This window comes from Schistocerca nitens, chromosome 5 (assembly GCF_023898315.1).
Source record: "Schistocerca nitens isolate TAMUIC-IGC-003100 chromosome 5, iqSchNite1.1, whole genome shotgun sequence".
NCBI lineage: Eukaryota > Metazoa > Arthropoda > Insecta > Orthoptera > Acrididae > Schistocerca > Schistocerca nitens.
Genome location: NC_064618.1, coordinates 75,664,468 through 75,688,618, shown reverse-complemented (window position 1 = coordinate 75,688,618; position 24,151 = coordinate 75,664,468).

The window sequence follows — 24,151 nt, the reverse complement described above, 5'->3', positions numbered from 1 at the left end:
CAGAAACTGGAGGAAGGTAGCATGTGACCGTGACGGACGGTGGAAACTCGTTGGGAAGGGCAAGGCTCAGCCTGGACTGTAGCACCACAGAAGAAAGAAATAACGCGTTGGTCCACTACTGGCCTTATGCAAGCAGTTATTCTGCTTGGCATTGATTGAAAAAGTTGTTTGATATTCTCCTGAGTCATATCTTGCCAAATTCTCCCCAATTGACGCGCTAGATCGTCAAAATCTCGAACTGGTCGGAGGGCCCTGCCCATAATAGCAAAAAGTAGGCTTTGGCAAGCACGAAATCGAGCAGAAGACATTCTGGCGGTATGCAGGCAGGGCATTATCTTGCTGAAATGTAAGTGCAGGATGGTTTGCCATGAAGGGCAACAAAACGGGGCGTATAAGACCGTTGACGTAACGCTGTTGTGTGAGGGTGCCGCAGATGACAACCAAAGGGTGCTATGAAAAGAAAACGCACCCCAGACCATCACCCTTGGTTGTTCGGCTGTATGTTGGGCAACAGGTTGGTATCGTACCACAGTTCCGCGCGTCGCCAGACACGTCTTTGTTGGTCATGAGGCACATTTCGAAGCAAGACTCGTCAGTGAAGATAATTATACTCCGTTCAATGAGATTCCAGGCCGGGGACGTGTCTGGAGTTGCCCTGGATAGTACTGGAATATCAACGTGACTGGCGCCCGCCATACACTTCCACAACAAGGAGATATGGACTGGGGTGCCATTTCTCTTCATAGCGAGACTCCTTCCGCTGTCATCCGCGGTACGTTGCACTCCACAATTGAGTGCGTTTGGAGCATTATGGGTAGGGTCGTCCAACCTGCTCGTGATTTTGGCGATGTAACACGCCAGTTCCACGGAATTTGGCACGGTATACCTCAGGTGGACATCAAACAACTCTATGAATCAATCCCAAGCCGAATAACTGCGTAAGAAACAGAGGTGGACCAACACGTAATTGACTTGCTCAATTTGTGAAGCTGTTTCTCACAAATAAATCATCCATTTTTTTCTGAAATTGTAATCATTTGTTTGTCTGTACATGTACACCACACCTACCGACTTTCGATTCATTCGGATAATTCCTTCGCGGTGCGTCTTTCTTTTTTTTTCCTTTACAGTGTACTCCTTCGAGGAACGTCTGTCGTCATCGCAACAAGACCTCGCAAACCCGTCCGATCTCCCGCGTGCTGGTCGCCAGCACACAACTACGACTCCTGCAGTATTGGAACGTGTGGTAACTTTCATTCGAGGTGATCGACGGATCACAATCAAACTACTCGCTGCTCAACTGGACGTCTCTAGAGCCACGACGGACCACTTGTGCAGAATTGCTTGCGCATTGCGAGGCTGATCGTTACAATGTTTTGTCTAACATCGTGTGTTCTTCACTTCCAACCGGAAACAAAACGCCAATTCCTGGAGTGGTGCCACACCACCTCCCCCCCGAGGAAAAAAAATTCAAAGCCGCACCGTCAGCCGGTAGAGTCATGGCGACCGTCTTCTGGGACTCTGGAGGGGTTATTCTGTTTGATGTTCTCCCTCACGGTACAGCGATCAACTCTGTAGTATACTGTGCTGCTCTCAGAAGTTGAACAAATGACTCCAGTGTGTTCGTCGCCACAAGAATACAAACTAACTTCTCTTTCTACACGACAACGCAAGGCCTCACAGAAGTCTGCGCAATCGAGAGGAACTGACAAAACTTCAAAAATGGTTCAAATGGCTCTGAGCACTATGGGACTCAACTGCTGAGGTCATTAGTCCCCTAGAACTTAGAACTAGTTAAACCTAACTAACCTAAGGACATCACAAACATCCATGCCCGAGGCAGGATTCGAACCTGCGACCGTAGCGGTCTTGCGGTTCCAGACTGCGGCGCCTTTAACCGCACGGCCACTTCGGCCGGCGACAAAACTTCACTGGGCTGAAGAAATGAACTAAAATTTGTACCATCCAGATCTCCTTGCTTACTAGGCAGGGATGCTGACCGTTACACCACCGCAGCAGTATGGATAGCGTTGCTGCACAAACTTCAGTTCATATCTTCAGCTTATTTTCCGCATAAATCGTCACTGTTGCCAGGGTTTTTAAATGTATCGGTGAAAATTTAATTATAAGATCTACAAGATGAAAGTGAAACATGGACGAAATAGTTTGGACAAGAAGAGAATATAAGCTTTCGAAATGTGGTGCTACAGAAGAATGCTGAAGATTAGATGGGTGGATCACATAACTAATGAGGAGGTATTGAATAGAACTGGGGAGGAGTTTGTGGCACAGCTTGACAAGAAGAAGGGACCGGTTGGTAGGACATGTTCTGAGGCATCAACGGATCACCAATTTAGTACTGGAGGGCAGCGTGGAGGGTAAAAATCGTAGAGGGCAGCTGGGGTGTCCCAAGTAAAGGTGATTTCAGTGTGATTGTGTAATACCAGGACTCGGTGCAATGTATCGGAAAATGCAATGTTCTTCGTGTAGATGTGCCTGGTACATGCCTTGGGATTCAGAGAGCGTCTACCCACAAGTTGGCAGGACGCGGATGCCATTTTGTTTGTTCTGCCAGGAGGGCGTTTTTTTTAATTTCTTGAATTCCCTTTATATTTTGTTTGTTAGTGACCGTAATGACAAAAAAAATGGTTCAAATGGCTCTGAGCACTATGGGACTTAACTTCTCAGGTCATCAGTCCCCTAGAACTTAGAACTACTTAAACCTAACTAACCTAAGGACATCACACACATCCATGCCCGAGTCAGGATTCGAACCTGCGACCGTAGCGGTCGCACGTTTCTAGACTGTAGCGTCTAGATCCGCTCGGCCACTCCAGCCGGCAGGTAATGACACATCATTATTTTTCACCTGGAGGGCGTCCTGTGTCAACAAATGTTTAAATGTTTAAAAAAATCCCGGCCGTAGCACAAATTTTAATTCATTATTAACTATGCGAATATTTAGATCACACGTCGTCTGTTAACCATGACAGAGAGTAATTATAAAGATGTCACCCAGAACTTCCAGCACTGCAGAGCTCTGAACCGTCTCCAGAACACAAAGCGGAATAGAATACGTTGCTTATTCGAATTTCTACTTCCACATCACCGGTTCGACCATCGCGTGCCCTAATTGGCGAACAAGAGAGGAAGTGTACCAAAGATGCAATCACGCTTCACTGTCGTCATAGAGAGATACTTCAAAGAGTTTAGTTCGACTAATCGAAGCTGATCATAGGACGCACTTGCTAAATATTGCAAAGGTAAGTTGTCGATTTTAGAAAATAAATATATGGCCACCATGAAAGTGCAGTTTGACAGGCAATTTTCTTGATCTGGAGCAGAATCGTAAGAGAAAGTTGTAGTTTTAAGACTTTTGCGAGGCGTTCATAGTAGAACAAATTTAAGAGTATTGTCCTGCACGACAGACATTTGTTTTGGATTTGGGGAAGAGAGAACAGGGTGAGTGGTGTGGGAGAGGGGGAGCGTTATCTTCGTTGGACGTAGCTTGTCTCCTTAACTTTCAATAAATCTGGCTTTCTCACACACTGCATAAAGTGTTTTGCCGACCCTTTTCTTTTTAATTTTTTCTGGAATGATACACTCGCCAACAGCTGTAGTCGCTGACAGATGCACACATTTAATCCTCTCAGAGCGACAGAGTGGGGGCGTACAGTTCCAATCGCAACGCAATGGGGCGCATGATTCCCACTGCACGCTTATGTCGAGTCCTTTATTGCGTTTTAATTCAATAAAGTGTGCGCGAGACTTTAAGCCCCGAAATTTGTAATGACAGCAATAAATTTCAGCACAAATTGTTTTCGAATCGGGCGTTAATGTTTCAAGCTTTAGTACAACGTACTGGGCGCCAGATAACGTGTTGCGCGAACTGGAAACGTATTTTTTGATAATCAGATTTTTTTGCTCCCTTGTTGAACGTCGGCGACCGAATGACTGAGCTCCAGTTTTACGACGCAATTATAATCTGTAGCGATCACAATTATTAAACGTAGAAACATACACTGTAATACTTTTTGCAACACCGTCATTGTGTCGCATAATACATTCTCAAAATAAAACAAAAAATTAAATGTCTGTGTTAATTCTCTTTTTTGTCATGTAAACAGACAAGTCATACCCTGGTAAGGGTACAAAATATGTTCACTATTCTCTCTCTCAAAAATGGAAAAGGAACCTAATGTGTTATCAACCCCGTGTAAGAATACCTCAAGTTTTCCAAGTCTTTCGTGTCTGTAAAAAGCGCCACACGACAAATCTTCAGAACTGCAGACCCATCTCACTGAAGTCAGTATAATCCAGAATTCTCAAATACGTTTCATGCTCGAGTATTACTACTTCGCCGGCCGGGGTGGCCGAGCGGTTCTAGGAGCTACAGTCTGGAACCACGCGACCGCTACGGTCGCAGGTTCGAATCCTGCCTCGGGCATTGATGTGTGTGATATCCTTGGGTTAGTTAGGTTTAATTAGTTGTAAGTTCTAGGGGACTGATGACCTCAGAAGGTAAGTCGCATAGCGCTCAGAGTCATTTGAACCATTTATTACGACTTCTGTGGACACTTGTGTATGCTGATAAAATAGGTCCATGCTTAGCAATCACATACAACAGATCGCTTGTAGAGAGATCGTACCTAAGAGCAGAAAAGTTGCACAGACCACACCGATACAAAAATTATAACCATTCTAGTGAATTGCAGACCCGTTTCACTGCGGTCAATTTGCAGCAGGATTTCGAAACATATACTGTGTTTGGCCCTTTCCCCACATGATATACTGCGAACTATGGGTGAAGTATAGCTCATCAGTGTGGGATCCGTACCACGTCGGGTTGACAGAGGAGATAGAGAAGATCCAAAGAAGAGCGGCGCGTTTCGTCACAGAGTTATTTGGTAAGCGTGATAGCGTTACGGAGATTTTTAGCAAACTCAAGTGGCAGACTTTGCAAGAGAGGCGCTCTGCATCGCGGTGTAGCTTGCTGTCCAGGTTTCGAGAGGGTGCGTTTGTGGATGAGTTATCGAATATATTGCTTCCCCCTACTTATACCTTCCGAGGAGATCACGAATGTGAAATTAGAGAGATTCGAGCGCGCATGGAGGCTTTCCGGCAGTCGTTCTTCCCGCGAACCATACGCGACTGGAACAGGAAAGGGAGGTAGTGACAGTGGCACGTAAAGTGCCCTCAGCCACACACCGTTGGGTGGCTTGCGGAGTATAAATGTAGATGTAGATGGGTAAGAGACTGGTTCCATATTTCTAGATTTCCGGAAAGTATTTGACACGGTACTCTATTGCAGGCTGTTAAGATAGTACGAGCATATGGAGTAATTCACAGATATGTAAGTGGCTCGAAGACTGCTTAATAACAGAAACCGGTATGTTGTCCTCGGTGGCGAGTGTTCATCAGAGACAAGGGTATCCTCAGAAGTGCTCCAGGGAAGTGTAATAGGGCCGATGTTGTTCTCTATACACATGAAAGATTTTGTGGACAGGGTGGGCAGCAATCTGCGGTTGTTTGCTCATGATGTTTTGCACGGTGAAGTGTCGAGTGACTGTAGGAAGATAAGAGACAACCTAGGCAAAATTTGTAGTAGGTGTAATGAATGACAGCTAGCTCTAAATGTGGAAACTTGTAACTTAATGCGGATGAGTAGGAAGAACAAACCTGTAATGTGCGGATACAGTCTTAGTATTGTCCTGCTTGACACAGTGAAGTCGTTTAAATATCTGGGCGTAATGTTACAAAGTGACGTGAAATGAAACGAACATATCAGAACTGCGGTAATGAATCGAATAGCCGGCTAAGGTTTATTTGGAGAATTTTAGGGAAGTTTGGATCACATGTGAAGGAGACCGGAAATAGAACACTGGTGCGACCAATTCCTTAGTACTGCTCCAGTGTTTGGGAGCCGTACCAGGTCGGATGGAAGGAAGCCATAGAAGCAACTCAGAAGGGGGCTGCTAAATTTGTTACCAGTAGGTTCGAACAACACGTAAGTGTTGCGAAGTTGCTTTGGTAACGTTCTTTTCGAGAAACACTATTCAGAAAACTTAGAGAACCAGCAGAAAATTTAGAGAACCGGCATTTGAAGCTGGCTACCGAACGATTATGCTGCTGCCAACATTCAATGCGCGTAAGGACCGCGAAGATAAGTTACCGGAAGTTAGCGCCATAGGGAGGCATATACAGTTATTTATCCCTCGCTCTATTTGCGAGTGGAACAGAGAGGGAATGACTAACAGTGGTACATGGTACCCTGCGCCACGCACCATACTGTGGCTTGCCGAGTACCGATGTAGACGTACATTTTATGAATTACTTCCAAGTAAACGGCCTGTTGAAACACATCACGGATTCAGAAATATCGTTCTTTTGCAACAAGTGTCTCCCTATTGACACTAATTAGTGAGTGTTATCGACTGGAGATTTGAGTTGATTTAATATTTAGAGATTTCCAAAAGGCTTTTGACACTATTCCTGTAAAGCTGCTTGTAATCAAATTAGTACCTACGGGATATCGTCTCAGTTGTGTGACATGGTTCGTAGTAATTGACGGGAGTTGATCGAATAAAACTAAAGTGATATCTGGCGTACCTCAAGGGCAGACGTAGGGCAAAATAGTGAAAAAATGCGATTTTTTTATTGCATAATTTATTAGGTTGATGTTTTAAGAATGACATCTGAAAGTTTCGTAATCGAAACCTGTCTAGAACTATTTTTTAAAAAAATTTCTTCGACCGTCTGCGCTTGCCACGTCTCCTTTATCTGTGCTCTGCTCCACTCCTTCTTGACACTAAATATATTTTGTGTTATTTTTCAGTCACACAATCGAAACGAACAGCAGACGTATTTAGAAGGCTGTGACAAAGATTATACATGCCTGTTCCTTTGGTTATTAACATGATTTGTTTTTGAATAGTGCGTGTTACAGTTTGTTGTTTGGCAATTTATTAGGTTTTTTTGCTTAAAATGGTTCGTAACAGTGGCCTTGTATTCAAAAGAGTGAGAAAGTGTCGAATTTCACGTGTAAGGACCACAGAATGTTTAAATAAGAATGTTGTAAATGTTCCTTGTATGCCTGAAGAACAGTCATCGATGAAATCGCCAAGTTCGTCGAAGAAGAAAATAAGTGAAGGAATTAATGATGCAGTGTACAGTGCTAAAGACGAATTTTGTAGTGCATTTAGGTTAATTGACTTAGAAATTCTTGCCCATGTGATAATGTTTTATGTGCATGTTGTAATTGTGGGTCCAAGGGCCTGAGACTGTATGATGACAATGCCAGAATTGGCATTGTAAGTAATATACATCTTTTCTGTAACGTCTGCAAATATGATGCTCAATTCAAGACTTCTGCTCTCCATGGGAAAACGTATGAAGCTAATACAAGATTGCGTTATGCCATGAGATGCTTGGGTGTAGGAAGAGAAGGCATGAATTTGTTTTGTGGCTTGATGAATATGCCTCCACCAGTGGCTAGATTCACTGATTACAACAAAACACTCCTCAGAGCTCTTGAAGTCGAGTGCAAGGAAAACATGCAAGCGGCTGTTGAGGAAGCTGTAGACGTTAACAGTGAAGGGACAGACGGTAATTGTGATGTGAAGACGGATCTGTGTGTCTCCTGTGATGGAACGTGGATGAAAAGGGGCCATACATCACTTCATGGTGTGTCATCTGTCATCAGTGTGGACACAGGAAAAATCTTGGACTTCCAAGTAATGAGCAAATAATGCTGTTATTGTGACACCAAAAAGAATTATGACAGCAGTGAAGAAGGAAGGTGTCAGGAGATACACAAGAAAGTCTGCTGTAAGAATTATCAGGGGTCAAGTGGTGCGATGGAGGCAGCTGGGATGAAATTAATATTTCAAAGGTCAGTAGAACAATATGGAGTTAGGTATGTGAAGTACCTAGGTGATGGAGATTCTAGTGCTTTTAAGACCGTTTTAGAGAGCAATCCTTATGTTTCACAAGTTAATGTGTGGGACATGTTCAAAAGCCAATGGGTGGCAGACAGACTTCTCAGACTGAAGAAAGAAATGAAGGGCTAAAAATTAGATGGAAAGCCACTGGGAGGTGTTAACAGATCGACAGACAAAGAAATTCACATATTACAAATATACGAGGGCGGTTCAGAAAGTAACCTCCGATTGGTCACAGTGCGGGTTGTGGGGGGAGTAGCGACGCCATCTGTGCGTTCACGCACTCAACAGGTCAGTCGGCATCAAGCCGTGGTCGAGTGAACGTCGTACCTGCGCTAGTTTAGTTTTTGTGGCAGTTTGAAATGTGTGCTGCAATAGAAAACCCCGCCAAATGTGAAGTGCGTGCTGTCATAAGGTTTTTTACAGCCAAAGGATATTCTGCAGCAGCTATTCATCGTGAGCTTTGTGCCGTGTACGGACCAAGAGTTATGAGTGAAGGAGTTGTCCGTGAATGGGTACGTTTATTTAAAAGTGGATGAGAAAACGTTCATGATGAAGAGAGAAGTGGTAGACCATCATTGGTGACTGACGAACTCGTTCAGACAGTTGATGCAAAAGTTCGTGAAAATCGACGTTTCTCAATGTCGGAGTTGTCTACTGGTTTTCCACAGATTTCTAAGACTCTCTTGTACGAGATAGTGACAGCAAGATTGGGTTACCGTAAGTTCTGTGCACGATGGGTGCCCAAAATACTTACCGACCACCACAAAACTCAAAGAATGGCCTCTGCATTAGACTTTCTGTCACATTATGAGGACAAAGGAGAACCATTGTTAAACAGAATCGTGACCGGTGACGAAACCTGGATTAAGTACGTGAACCCTGAGACAAAAGAACAATCAAAGATGTGGGCACATTCAAATTCGCCTACCAAACCAAGAAAAGCCTCGCAAGATTTTGCTGCCAGAAAACTGATGGCAACGGTGTTTTGGGATGCCAAAGGGGTGTTGTTGGTTGAATTCATGGAACGTGGTACGACCATTAATCAAGACGTGTACTGTGAAACAATAAAAAAGTTACGACGGGCTATACAGAACAAACGCCGTGGTATGCTGACTTCCGGTATCGTTTTTTTGCACGATAACGCCCGTCCTCACTCTGCTCGCAGAACAATGGCCCTTCTTGAGTCCTTCAAGTGGGACGTTATCAACCATCCACCTTACAGCCAAGACCTGGCGCCAAGTGATTATCACCTCTTCATGCATTTGAAGAAATGGCTCGGGTCACAGCGGTTTGATGACGACGAAGAGCTCAAAGATGCGGTCACAGGCTGGCTCCAGGCACAAGCGGGTGATTTTTATGCAGAAGGAATTTCAAAGCTTGTGAAGAGATACGACAAGTGCCTCAATCGCTATGGAGACTATGTAGAAAAATAGTGCAAAGATGTAGTTGTAAGATGTATATATTAAAATATTTTTATTTAACTTGGTGTATTTTTTTAAATCAACCGGAGGTTACTTTCTGAACGGCCCTCGTATTATGGGAAAGCCATCAGGGACAATGTACACAGGGTGAAAACAATGCAGCAAGCAGTGTGGGCAATATTCTTCCACAAACTTTCCACAGATCAGACTCCTCAACACTACCTCTGTGACATTTCGTGGTGCAAATAACTTCAGGCAGAAGCCAGTGGAAAGCCATACACCCATAAGCATGGTTTCCCACTTCCTCTTTTAAATGTTATAAAGCCAACTGCTGAAAAAATGTGTACATGGGAAAACACAAAATTCAAATGAGAGCTACAATCACCTTATATGGATGTGTTGTCCCAAAACAGTGTTTGTGTCCTCAAATGTTGTGAAGATAGCTGCGTGTGATGCCTGTCTGGTGTTCACCAGTGGAAATGTAGGCAAGATTAAGTGCCTGCAGAGACTATGCTTCCATCCAGATGCATTCACACTGAAGATACTCCGAAGCATCGATGAAGTGCGATGAAGTCCAGGCAGCAGAGGAAAATATCCAAAAGATGACTAGGCAAAGGAAACAGGGAGAGAGAATACCCCAGCAAGACAAGGAAGAGAATGAAGATTATCGATATGGACAGCACTAGTGCGCAGAAGTATGGCAATATTCTTAAAAATTGAAATAGAAACTTTAAATTAGATTTCCTGTAAAGTGATTTCTTTTAGATTTAATGTACCGTTTCTAAGGAACTATAAGAGCTAACATCCTGAAATTTGGCAGAGTTGTTAAGAAGTACTTACTGAATAATCCTGTGCACCAATTTTCCGTTATTTTTTCTCTGAGAAAAGTTATCCTTTAAAATTTGAGAAAAATAGAGCACAAAACTGAAAAATTAATTTGAAATTAACTATGAGCTGAAACAAAAATCTGTTGCACACGTTTTAATAGCCTTTAATGAAGAAGAATACTATAAAGTTTCAGCTTTAATGCTTGAATAGTTTATGAGAAAAGGTACATTATATGTACATTGGTAATTAAAAATTCAAATCCTTATAAAATGAAATTCCATGAACGTGATCAAACAAAAACTGCAGAGACTATAGTTCATTATGTACTACAAATAGTGTCAAGTTTTAAATTTACAACTGTAATGTTGTAGGAGATATCGAAGTTTAAATATCAGTATGCAGTTTGGTCTACGTCTGCCCTCAAGTGTTATAGGCTCTCTGACGTTGCTACTCCATATAAACGAGTCATTCCTGAACCACACAGCGTCTATAGCCGACCATAACTGCAGAAGTAGTGCAGGATTTTGTGCACCAATTGACCTCTCGACAATGTCCCGTAAATGTTCGATGGTACTCATGTCGGGCCATATGGGTGGCCAAACCATTGCCTCGAATTGTCAAGAATGTTCTGCTAACCATTCGCAAACAATTGTTGCCCGGTGACGTGGCACATTGTCATCGATAAAAATGAAGTGCATGAATGCTGCAATTGGTCTCCAACTGGCCGAACATAACCATTTTCAGTCAGGCCGCCCAGTCGATTCCATGTAAGTGCAGCCCACAACATTATGGAGCCAGCATTAGCGTGTAAAATACCTGGTTAGGTCCATGGCTTTGTAGGGTCTGCGCCACACTCGAACCCTACCATCAGCTCTTACCATCTGGACTCATCTGATCAGACCACAGTTTTCCAAGAGTCCGAAATGGTCACGAGCCCAGTAGGGGCACTGCAGGAGATGGTCGTGCTGTTTAAGTAAAGCCACTCGCGTCGGTCGTCTGCTGTTATAGCCCATTAACGCCAAATTTCACCGCACTGTCATAAAGGACACGTTCGTCCTACGTTCCACATTGATATACGCGGTTATTTCACACTGTGTTGCTTGTCTGTTAGTACTGACACCTGTACGCAAATGCTGCTGCTCTCGGTCGTTAAGTGGAGGCCGTTTTCCACTGCGTTGTCCGTGTTGAGAGGTAATGCCTGAAATTTGGTATTCTCGGCACACTCTTGACACTGTCGATCTCGGAATATTGAATACCCCAACAATTTTCGAAATTGAATGTCCCATGCGTCCAAATCCAACAAGTATTCCACGTTAAAATTTGATAATTTCCGTCGTGCGTTCATAATCACGTCGAAATCTTTTCACATGAATCACCTGAGTAAAAATGACAGCTACGCTATTGTACTGCCCCTTTATACCTTGCATACGCGAAAATACCGACATCTGATTATGCGCATCTCGCTATCCCATGACTTTCGTCGCCTCAGTTTGAAGTGGAATGACAGCATCAAACGAGCTGTAGATGTAAGGAAGAGATTTATAGGAAGAATATTAAGGAAATGTAATTCATCCGCAGAAGAAACGTTGCTTATATTCTTGGGTATTTCCGATCAGTCTACAACCCTTACCTGCGTGGATTAATAGAGATGCAAAGAAGAGCACCGCGTTTCGTCACGGGATCGTTTAGTCGGGACTACAGCGTTACTATCATCCTCAATAAATCCCAGTGGCAGACGCAAGAGAGACTGCGCATCACAAAGACGTTCACTATAAAGATCCCTACAGCTTACTATAATGAATTCTTAATGATTCGTGGGAATTAACGTACAGCAGCATCCATGTTGGACGCCGAAATGTAACGAATTCGGAAATGGTCTGTATATGGATACATTTACCTTTATTATTACTGACATTCACAGAACAACAGTACAAATATAACTTCAGGGTTGATTTGGTCAGGCGTAGACACAAAAAAATGGTTCAAATGGCTCTGAGCACTATGGGACTTAACATCTTAGGTCATCAGTCCCCTAGAGCTTAGAACTAGTTAAACCTAACTAACCTAAGGACATCACACACATCCACGCCCGAGGCAGGATTCGAACCTGCGACCGTAGCAGTCGCGCGGTTCCGGACTGACGCGCCCAGAACCGCATGGCCACCGCGGCCGGCGCGTAGACACAGCTCAGTAATTAAACAAGTGGAGGGAGGAGGGGTAGGAGAAGAAACATTGGTGAAGAAAGAAAGGTACCACCTGACTCGATTAAAACTACTTTGCAGTGCTGACGGATTGCCCTTCGCAAAAATTAGGTGGTGCATTTGACCTGCAACGAAGGTGGAAACTTGTAATACAAATAAAAAAATTAGGCAGAAAGTATTTTTCTTCATTATACTAGAAGTTGTGACTGTGTTCTCAGACAACACACATTACAAAGAAAGATTGTCAGTATCTCGCTGTATGCAGAAAGTAATATATTTCTTGACTCTTTTTCTTTACTTTGCCAAATTTTGCTAGTACCATTCTCCAACATACATAACGCCAGTCTTGTAGGATCTTTTACTGTGATATTTTTTAGTATCTCTGTCATCCTCTCACATTCAGTAAACGTACAAGTGACAAAGTTCACCAAACGTATGTGAATACTTCCTACCTTACTCAGCTAGGTAAAAGGCCCAACACACGAAAGATTTTGTCGAACGACACCATTTGTGTGTGAATTACGCCTCTTTAAAATTCTGTCTGGATTTTTATGTCGCATCAACCTTCCCCATGCAAGGTTTACGCAGTGTAATGTAACACACATAGACTGTGTGTTATCTGTGTTAAATACTGTAGCGTACGTAAGAATCAGAGACAGCGTTGTTAAGTGACAGAGACATTATTGAAATAAGACATCTTTGTCTCTCGGCAGCTAAGGAGCATGGTAGCTAAGTAATGGAGATATTTTTTTGTTTCATGTATTAATCAATATTAATCAAAAATTGGAGAATAAATCGGTGCTCACTTCAGGGGCTGGATCTTAACAACTCGCTTATCCAGTTATTTCTAATGTTATAGAGCAGTTATAGAACTTCTAGGAGGATATGGCGTCGGAGAGAAACTAACAGACAACGCAACGAACCTGCACGACACACTGTATACGGCGATTCATCACGAATTCATATGACTGCGAGATTAAAACTGCTTAGCTCTTCGCCTAGATAAGTCCAGTCGATGCTTGTTGAGGATATTCACTTGATCTTCACAACACACTGTACGATAAGTTTAGATGGATGGATTGTGAGTATTCAGCATTATAAACTACAAGGCCCAGGGAGTAGACAACATTCCATTAGAACTACTGACGGCCTTGGGAGAGCCAGTCCTGACAAAACTCTACCATCTGGTGAGCAAGATGTATGAGACATGCGAAATACCCTCAGACTTCAAGAAGAATATAATAATTCCAATCCGAAAGAAAGCAGGTGCTGACAGATGTGAAAGTTACCGAACAATCAGTTTGATAAGTCACGGATGCAAAATACTAACGCGAATTCTTTACAGACGAATGGAAAAACTGGTAGAAGCCGACCTCAGGGAAGATCAGTTTGGATTCCGTAGAAATATAGGAACACGTGAGGCAATACTGACCCTACGACTTATCTTAGAAGCTAGATTAAGGAAAGGTAAACCTACATTTCTAGCATTTGTAGACTTAGAGAAAGCTTTTGACAATGTTGACTGGAATACTCTCTTTCAAACTCTGAAGGTGGCAGGGGTAAAATACAGGGAGCGAAAGGCTATTTACAAATTATATAGAAACCAAATGGCAGTTATAAGAGTCGAGGGACATGAAAGGGAAGCAGTGGTTGGGAAGGGAGTGAGACAGGGTTGTAGCCTCTCCCCGATATTATTCAATCTGTATATTGAGCAAGCATTGAAGGAAACAAAAGAAAAATGCGGAGTAGGTATTAAAATCCGTGGAGAAGAAATAAAAACTTTGAGGTAATTCTGTCAGAGACAGCCTGGCCAGACAGAATGCGGCCTGGCCGCCCGGCCTGTGGCCTTGAACCGCAGTCGGTAGGCAGCACTGTTGAATCGCTCGTTACTGTATGGCGGCGGTCACACACAGAGTGCGGCTCTGTCGCACCGGCCGCCGCCGGGTTGTCATAGATTACAGATTCGCCGCAAGCCGGAGCGGCCGCTTTCCTCTGTCGGCGCACTCAACTGTTCTGTGGTCACACTGGAAGCAGCGGCGTGAGGCGGTTTTTGTCTTGCAGCTCGTAGTGCAAGCATCGTGGACACAGAAAGACATATAGAGGAGGTGAGACAGTACAACTTTTTCTATGATACACGCGATCCTGATTTGGAGGTAGAATACTTTTGCCCCAGATATACTCTTGATAGAAAGCTGAATTCTCAGAAATTGTGTTGTCACTGTGACGTCCATAATTTCCAATATCAACTTCTGTAAACTCGTAGTATGGATCAACGATCGCCAGGAGAACCAGTGAAAATAATTGTTTGTAACAGAAGAACTGGGATCCACTATCCTTCGGGCATTTCAACCTGATATGCTTTCGGTCTATGCTTCCAAGGCAGTTCGGAAACCCCTAAAGTTCTAGAAATCCTTCTTCGGATTTCTTCCACATCTCTGTTGTAGGAGTAGGTAAATACTTGGGTTGTAGAACAGTCCATATTGCCTGGCACACTTCTTCCACAATTACTGAGATTGTTGAACGTGCTAACCGAAAAGAAAAAAGCTATGGTCTGGTGACTGTCGCCTGTAGTCAAGTATCTGGAAAAGATTAAAATAAATTCTGTAGATAGAACGAATAGATAAGTTAACGATCAAAGATATGTTTGTTTAAATTCAATGACAATGTTATCAATACAATGAAACAAAACAATCTATTAAGTAGAAAGTTCTCTCTAGCGGGACATACGGAACTAGATGTTAATGCTGTATTCGTAAACGCTGCAGATAAATTTATCACTCCACTCGTAACACGGTTGTCGGATAGCACTTTCTTCCGCCAAACCTTTCATATGATGCAGCAAAACTGAAATGGAATAGATTATATGACTTCTGTTTGAAGCACAAAGAGGCCACAAATGGTAAAACGTACCTCAAACAAATGGCTAGTCTGTGTCTGGTATCAATTGGCTTTCTCCAGTTCGTTGTGCACTTCTCGGTGCTACCTTTTTATCAGGCGATGCAGTTCCTCGAAACATTCTCGCACATACGAAAATATTTGAAGAACCTATCTTCGTCAGACTCTAGATCGGTACACAGACGATGGTATTCTCCTAAGCTTTCCTCTTACTATTAATGTCGTGCACCCAACATTTCGTATCGCTAGTGCGAGCTACTTATTTCTGCACTTAACAAAAGAGAGAGAGAGAGAGAGAACTCGCACAAAGATAACGTGTCCCGCGTGAAGCTTCCAAATCGTCTAACGCCCAGACAATCGCGCTACGCATGCAAGCTTAATTATGGGGTTCGGCCCGTTCCACAGTGTAACGTAACAGATGACGCGGCGAGACTCGCTGCGGCTGGCCGTTGCCTGTGTGGCGCCCCTGGCCGCTGACTGGCCGGCCTCCCGCTGCGCCGTCCGTCTCAGCGGCAGGCCGGATTCTGTCTGGCCAGGCCTTTAGAAGAGCAGTTGAACGGAATGGATAGTGTCTTGAAAGGAGGATATAAGATGAACATCAACAAAAGCAAAACGAGGATAATGGAATGTAGTCGAATTAAGTCGGGTGATGCTGAGGGAATTAGATTAGGAAATGAGACGCGTAAATTAGTAAAGGAGTTTTGGTATTTGGGGAGCAAAATAACTGATGATGGTCGAAGTAGAGAGGATATAAAATGTAGACTGGCAATGGCAAGGAAAGCGTTTCTGAAGAAGAGAAATTTGGTAACATCGAGTATAGATTTAATTGTCAGGAAGTCGTTTCTGCCGGCCGCGGTGGCCGTGCGGTTCTGGCGCTGCAGTCCGGAACCGCGGGACAGCTACGGTCGCAGGTTCGAATCCTGCCTCGGGCATGGGTGTGTGTGATGTCCTTAGGTTAGTTAGGTTTAAGTAGTTCTAAGTTCTAGGGGACTTATGACCTAAGATATTGAGTCCCATAGTGCTCAGAGCCATTTGAACCATTTTTGAAGTCGTTTCTGAAAGTATTTGTATGGAGTGTAGCCATGTATGGAAGTGAAACATGGACGAGAAGCTTTTGAAATGTGTTGCTACAGAAGAATGCTGAAGATTAGATGGGTAGATCATGTAACTAATGAGGAGGTATTGAATACGATTGGGAAGAAGAGAAGTTTGTGTCACGACTAGAAGAAGGGACCGGTTGGTAGGACATGTTCTGAGGCATCAAGGGATCACCAATTTAGCATTGCAGGGCAGCGTGGAGGGTAAAAATCGTAGAGGGAGACTAAGAGATGAATGCACTAAGCAGATTCAGAAGGATGTAGGTTGCAATAGGTACTGGGAGATGAAGAAGCTTGCACAGGATAGAGCAGAATGGAGAGCTGCGTCAAACCAGTCTCAGGACTGAAGACCACAACAACAACAACAACAAACTACAACACCAAATACAACACGTAAAACTGAATAGACGAACAAAACAATAGCAACGAAATATTTTTAGCGGTCGTTTCGCATGAGATCACACCTGACAGACACACGCTGCCAGATGACGACTGTGACTGATTCCATTGGTAGGCTGTTGATTATGAATTCAAGATACACTGTCATATGAATGTGCCGGGTGGTTTTAATTAGAGGGCAGCTACCCACGGAAGTCCAGTATGGGCTGTAATTATCGTATGGCAGCAAATGTTGGTAGATATGCTAATGCCTGAAAGCGGAACAGTTTTACACTGGAAAAAAAAATTTGTTACAGTTTTGGTCATCAGGTTCAATCTGGTGCTGTACAGTATCTCGGTGACGTTACCGGTGCTTGTATTGAGCGAACTGTGTAAGCAGCGGTTTGTAAGAAAAATCAACATTATGCCTCTCTCATTTGTTTGACCTTTTCTGTCCACATTTCGTTCCTAATTCATCGGAGTGGAAACATTTCTATGCGTCTTTATTTTGCATTCACAGCGCCAGATTTTCACCTGATGGCCAAAATTGGAACTAATGCTTTTTTTTTTTTTTTTTTTTTTTATAGCTAAAAGCGGTTCCGCTTAACGCATTAGTATATCTGCCAAGTTTCGCTGCTATACGATAATTACAGCCCACACTGGACTTCCGAGAGTAACTGCACTCTAATAATTGCCAACTGGTATCTAATATTCTCATTGTGGTCATTTCGGGACACACGTATGGGAGGAAGTAACATGTTGCCTGTCACCTCTGGAAATGTACTGTAATACTTCGCTACTAGGAGGTTGGGATAAATGGGCTCCATTTTGGCCGTAACTGTACGTGAGACTTTCCCAGTAGCCAGACAGGTACAGCTGAGCTGAACTGTTAGCTTCGCTCTGAAACGGTTGTCCCGGTTAGAAACTGACACAGCAGAGGACTACGATAGAGTCCAAAAGCCTGGCGACACTTGTGCATGGGGTAAATCACTTCACCTCACCAAACGTCGGTGCGTTATTTGTCGGCGTGTGCTGATACCCTGAAGACTGGACATGTTGATCGCCTGCGGTCGGGTTGTGTTGCTGTGGGGTGACATCTCCCGCTCTGAGGCGGCGACCCAGGCAGCTTAGCGCCGCACTCCTTCCGCTGGTGGACAGTTGGCTTAATCTCTTCAGGTAGCGCGCGGCCAGGCGGTGCTATTAACATCGCGCACTGCGGCTGTTATCTATGCTGACTCTCTCGCAGAGGCCGTGTCAACGTAATATTTGGAAGCCGATGTCAGACTAGGAAAATACCGTCGGATGTTTCAGAATTTGTGCATATGATCGCGACAAAGTCCGTTCCCGACGAAATGGAAAACGAGTATGTCACACATTGGAATTAATGCTGTTTTCGTACAAGCTGGCAAAATTTCTGCTCGCGTGTGTTGAAGAGTCCTGTGTGGTACCTGGCGTGTAGCAGCTGTTCCTACTTGTGACGCTTTCCAGTGCTGCCTGCTGGTTCCCCAGCCGATTACTTCAAATGTTTGTCTGTATTCCTGAGTTGTCAAGAAGGCTACTACCCAACAAAAACTCCAGTTGTTTGTAATGGTAATGCCTATGCTTCGCTGAAGTACTCGTTGGCGATCCTCTCCCGTCACTCAGTCTCTAAAAGGGGCAACCATTTCAAAGCGAAGCAAAAATATAGCTTAACTGTACCTGTCTGGGTTGTGGGAAAATCTCACGTGAGTGGATCCCTCTGTAGTGGTGGTAAGTTCCTATGGGACCAAACTGCTGAGGTCATCGGTTCCTAGGTTTACAGACTACTTAATCTAACTTAAACTAACTTATGCTAAGAACAACACACACACACACACACACACACACACACACACACATGCCCGAGAGAGGACTCGAACCACCGACGAGGAGAGCCGCGGGAACCGTGGCAAGGCGCCTAAGACCGCGCGGCTACTGCGCTATGAGTACCTGGCAGCGGAGTATTGCAGAACGTTCCAGAAAGAGACAGGCCACATATTACTTGTTCCCACGTATGTGTCGCGAAATGACTACAAAAGAGAATATCAGGTAATTGTTAAGACAGCGTTTGATTTCGTAATCAGCAGTCTATCATTGGAATCAATCACAACTGTGATGTGCCTATGAGTATCTGCCTGAAGTGATTTCATGAGAAAAGACCGTATCAGTCTTGCCCAGGGTAACGTAGATGCAACGCACAGATATTGAGAGAATTTGAAGAAGCCATAATTCATACACGAAAGGTGCAACTAAACTCTCGTTCGACCAGTGCTTTGATCGGTTGGGACTATTACAAAGTTGAGTACGGTAGCGAATATTCAATTCATTCACCGAACTTAGTCATGAGTTCTTTTATTCAGTGTGAGACGATCACAAATATGCTCAAAAAGTCGCAGTATAAGGCATTACATGTATGTTGGAGACACTTACTCATAAAATTGGGCAAGTCCACGTCAAAAGAAAAGAAAACATAAAAGAAACGAAAGAGGAGACAATAGTATACCATCTTCCACACTTACTGATAAAATTGGGCAAGTCCACGTCCAAAAAAAAAGAAAAAAGAAAAGAAAAGAAAAGAAAAGAAAGAGGAGACAATAGTATACCATCTTCCGCATAGAGTGGGATAGTGATGGTTTTGCTTTGTAACTGAAGAGACGAAGTCTGGGGACACCATCACCACGTCCAGTATAATGAAGAAAAACAGACGCTCTCTGGGCCACTTTTTATGTTTGTTTGGATCACCAGTTTCCACCTTCGTTGCAGGTGAAGAGAAGTATCTGATTACCTCGAAGGACAGTTTATCAGCAGGCAGAGAAGTTTTTTATTTTATTTACTAGCGATTCATCAAGAACATTAACATATTTAATCACATTACGTGAGCGTGGAAATAGTTGCCAATTGGTAACTGATGAAACAAATTAATTTTTTTTTCAATAAATGGAAATTTTATTCCTAAAAGCCCTTTTCTTTTAAACAGATTTAAAAATATAATCCGAAAGCACCCTGTAAATATCAAGTTACAATTTATTCAGAGGCAGAAATAAGAGGTTTTTTTATTTTATAGTATGAGCTTTCGGGCTGAGAACCTTGCCGCTTCCTTTTAACACGGCCGTGGCCACGACCGCTCACAACCGCCTCTGAAAGACTACACTGGTGCAAATCTGCAACACACCAGATTACTTTAAACTAAAAATTTTAACAACTCACATAAACTATGCACCCCGTAAGAGGGATGGAGATGGTACAAAACACTCACATTAAAAATTATTGGCCACCGAAAGTGCAACTTGTTTTTAAAAGAAACCTTACGGTGGAAGGGTGGCAACTTTATATACTAAAACGACCATTTAAATAAAATCGATGAAATGCAGTTTTACATAAAATGTAGCAACATGCTCCACATTACACATATATCGCCTCTCAAGATGATAGGCATGATAAAAACGTATGTCAGGAATTCGGCCTTTTGGCTGGCCGAAGTGGCCGTGCGGTTCTATGCGCTGCAGTCTGGAGGCGCGAGACCGCTACGGTCGCAGGTTCGAATCCTGCCTCGGGCATGGATGTGTGTGATGTCGTTAGGTTAGTTAGGTTTAAGTAGTTCTAAGTTCTCGGGGACTAATGACCTCAGAAATTGAGTCCCATAGTGCTCAGAGCCAATTCGGCCTTTACTCCTTAAGCAATAAATTCAGTAACACCGAATCCGACAAACATGACAGGGGCAGCTATCAACATACGGCAGACCGACAGACAGACAGACAGACAGACACTAACTGCCTAGCAAATGCGGACGAGAGATAAACGAGCAAGCTGGGGACGAGAGACTGACCGAGAAAAGTAGAATTTAAGAAGTAAGTGAAACAACATATCACGAATCACTTAACTTCTAATAACTGCGATTTCTGGCGAAGACCTGGCGCAGCACCCCCAAAACGCTCTCCCTAACCACCCGCTGCCAGCCGATTCAACGGACGCAGGAAGGCGCACCGATCTCCCGTCTCACGGCGTCGCAGCTCGCCCCGGCCAGACCGATGTCGTGGTTGACTCCTGTTGCTCTCATGTCGGCCGAGAAGCCACTACTCCTCGCTATACGGCGTGGCCCACTGGACTCACGTGGGGACCTCACATGCGTCGACGCTCAAGACGGACAAGTCATCTTGTGTCTCAGTGCGCGACCGACCAACCGATCGATCCAACCGCCAATTCCCATTGCCTGAAACTCGAGCAGACTTGCGGCCTAACACATGCTAGCACTCCGAACGACAGACAGACACTGAGTGCCCCACATTGACCCGGCTGACCAACTGACCCGTCTGGCCGAGACTGACAGACTGCCCCCAAACTCACTCCGACTGACCGACTCACAAGGGGAGGCCGCCAATTGTGAAATTCAGATTCGATTCATACTGCGCATTAATGAATTGCTTATGCATGTTGGTGAAGGCGGATCGCTCTCCAATTGTACCGCCTCCATTTTTCCGTTTGTTTAACAGGCTGTACCAAAGCTCTCCCGTCCGCACTTATTTTCTACGATGTTGTAAGTTGCGCTAGGGACCGCATCTACCTTCTTTCGAAGTTAACAGGCAACTACGCTGTTATGCGGCGGCTTGTTTCGGCCCATTCAACAAAAATGGTTCAAATGGCTCTGAGCACTATGGGACTCAACTGCTGAGGTCATTAGTCCCCTAGAACTTAGAACTAGTTAAACCTAACTAACCTAAGGACATCACAAACATCCATGCCCGAGGCAGGATTCGAACCTGCGACCGTAGCGGTCTTGCGGTTCCAGGCTGCAGCGCCTTTAACCGCACGGCCACTTCGGCCGGCGGCCCATTCAACATCTGTCCTTCAAGTGTAACGAGCGAGTAACGGAGTTTATATTTCATACCTGCCACAGCAAATTTGTGTTCGTGGGGTCTCTATTCTAATTCGAACGTTTGACTTACGCTATACGTATTCGTTTCGGAATATCGTTTCTACGTCTTCCGTTAACTATACGTGGTTAACATTACGAAGACAATTAATAACATTTGTGAAATACAACTTTGTTTGCGGAAAACATAATGATGTTCGAAGTCGCCAGTTTTTCCACGACAAACGACTTTCAACAACTTATTATATGCATAATTGTTGCAACTGTTTGCCGGGAATTATATATATATATATATATATATATATATATATATATATATATATATATATATATATATATATTACAAAAAACAAATACTAAAAAAAGGGCATGGCCCGAGATTCGATCCGGCGACCTTCGGATTACGAACACGAGCGCTTACCGCTACACCACGACGCTGTAGAAAATTGTTAATCGTAGAATTTCACGGCAACGGTTTCTTTTAACTGTCGATTTTCTCGACAACGGTTGAGAAGTGCATCTTGGTGCTTTGCCACATTACACCTCTGGCCATGAGCTTTTATTATGCGCAGTATGAATCGAATCTGAATTTCACAATTGGCGGCCTCCCCTTGTCAGACTCACTCTGCCGAGCTCATAGCGCCCCTTAAATGCACGTGAACAGGCAACTTTTCCCCTTCCCCACCAGAGGGAGACACCAAAGCTGCGACTGCCACAGCGGCGCCACCGCCAGAAACGGAAGGCGACTGCTTTACACTACGCAGTGCGGCGCGCTCTTCAAAACAGCAAATTTTACCGCGGCTCAAATAGTAACTGAGACGTGACGCATCTTACGATGGATTTACATTATCTGATCTAAAGTATCCTGACACCCCTGCGCATTGTGGAATCGACCACTAGTCATAGGAGGCGGACGCGTCAGTATGAAAGGAGGCGAGTAGTAGTGTGCTGTCAGTAGACCAGTAGAAAAGAGAAGCAGCGACAGCAGAAGAGGTGGGTCAGGAGGGCTCAGCGACTTGGTACGTGGACTAGCCACTGGACGACACCCAAGTGACAGATCCATCTGGGACATTTCGTCCCTTCTAAAGCTGCCCAAGTTGACTGTTAGTGATGTGATTGTGAAGTGGGAACATGAAAGAACAACCATAGCTAAATTAAGATCAGGCATACCTCATGTGCTGATGGACAGTGACTGTCATTGTGGAGCGTGATTAAAAGAATCACATGAAATCAGCGGAAGGGATCACTCATAAGTTCCGAACAGCTACCAGCGGCTCAGCTAGCACAATAACTGTGTGCAGGATACTCAAAAGAACTAGGTACTACTGTCGATCAGCTCCTCATAAGCCACTCATTCCTATCTTTAGTGCTAAGCGACGCTTAGGTGGATACCACTAAGCAGTGTATGTCAGGAGTGAGCTATCTGGAGCGATGAATCACGCTTTGTCCTATGGCAATCTCGTGGAAGGGTTTGGGTTTGGCAAATAACGGAGAACGGTACCCGACATCACACGTAGTGCCAACTGAGAAGTACCGAAGGGACGTTGTTACGGTATGGGATGTGCTTTCCGTGGTGTCTTCATTGCAGTTGACAAAAATATTGTGTCTACTGAGGTCGAAGTAGTGATTGTGAAGTTATCTGGACACGCTTAACAGGGCTAGGAGAAATAAAGTTAATTGTTGGGTGTTATTACTGGCCACCAGGTTCCACCGTGACAGTTCTAGAGTCATTCAAAGGGAGTCTACATTCTGTATCGCAGAAGTACCCGGATCATGCAATATTAGTCGGAGGCGACTTCAACCTACCTAGTATAGACTGGGATGTCTATGGATTCATTACAGGTGGTACAGACAAGCCGTCGTGTGAATTACTTTTGAACGCGCTATCCGAAAACTGTCTTGAGCAGCTAAATCGACAGCGAACGCGTAATGGAAATATTTTAGATCTGGTAGCCACGAACAGACCAGACCTCAGTGCTGAGACAGGGATTAGTGATCATGATGTTATTACGACTATGGTTACGAAAGTTAAAAAGTCGGTCAAGAAGGCTAGGAGAGTATTCTTACTACAAAGAGCAGATAAGCAGTTGTTAGCATCCCACTTAGTAAATGAATCGACTTCATTTACTTCCGGTACGATGGACGTGGAAGAATTATGGGCAAATTTTAATCACATTGTAAATCACGCATTGGACAAGAATGTGCCGAAAAAGTGGGTTAGGGACGGAAAAGACCCACCGTGGTTTAACAGCGCAATTCGGGGAATGCTCAGGAAGCAAAGGCAGTTGCACTCGCGGTACAAGAAAGATCGGGAGAATGAGGACAGGCAAAAGTTAGTAGAGATTTGAGCTGCTGTAAAAAGAGCGATGCGCGAAGCATTCCACCACTACCACCGTCATACCTTAGCAAAAGATCTTGCTGAAAACCCAAGGAAATTCTGGTCTTACGTAAAATCGGTAAGCGGGTCGAAAGCTTCCATCCAGTCACTCACTGATCGCTT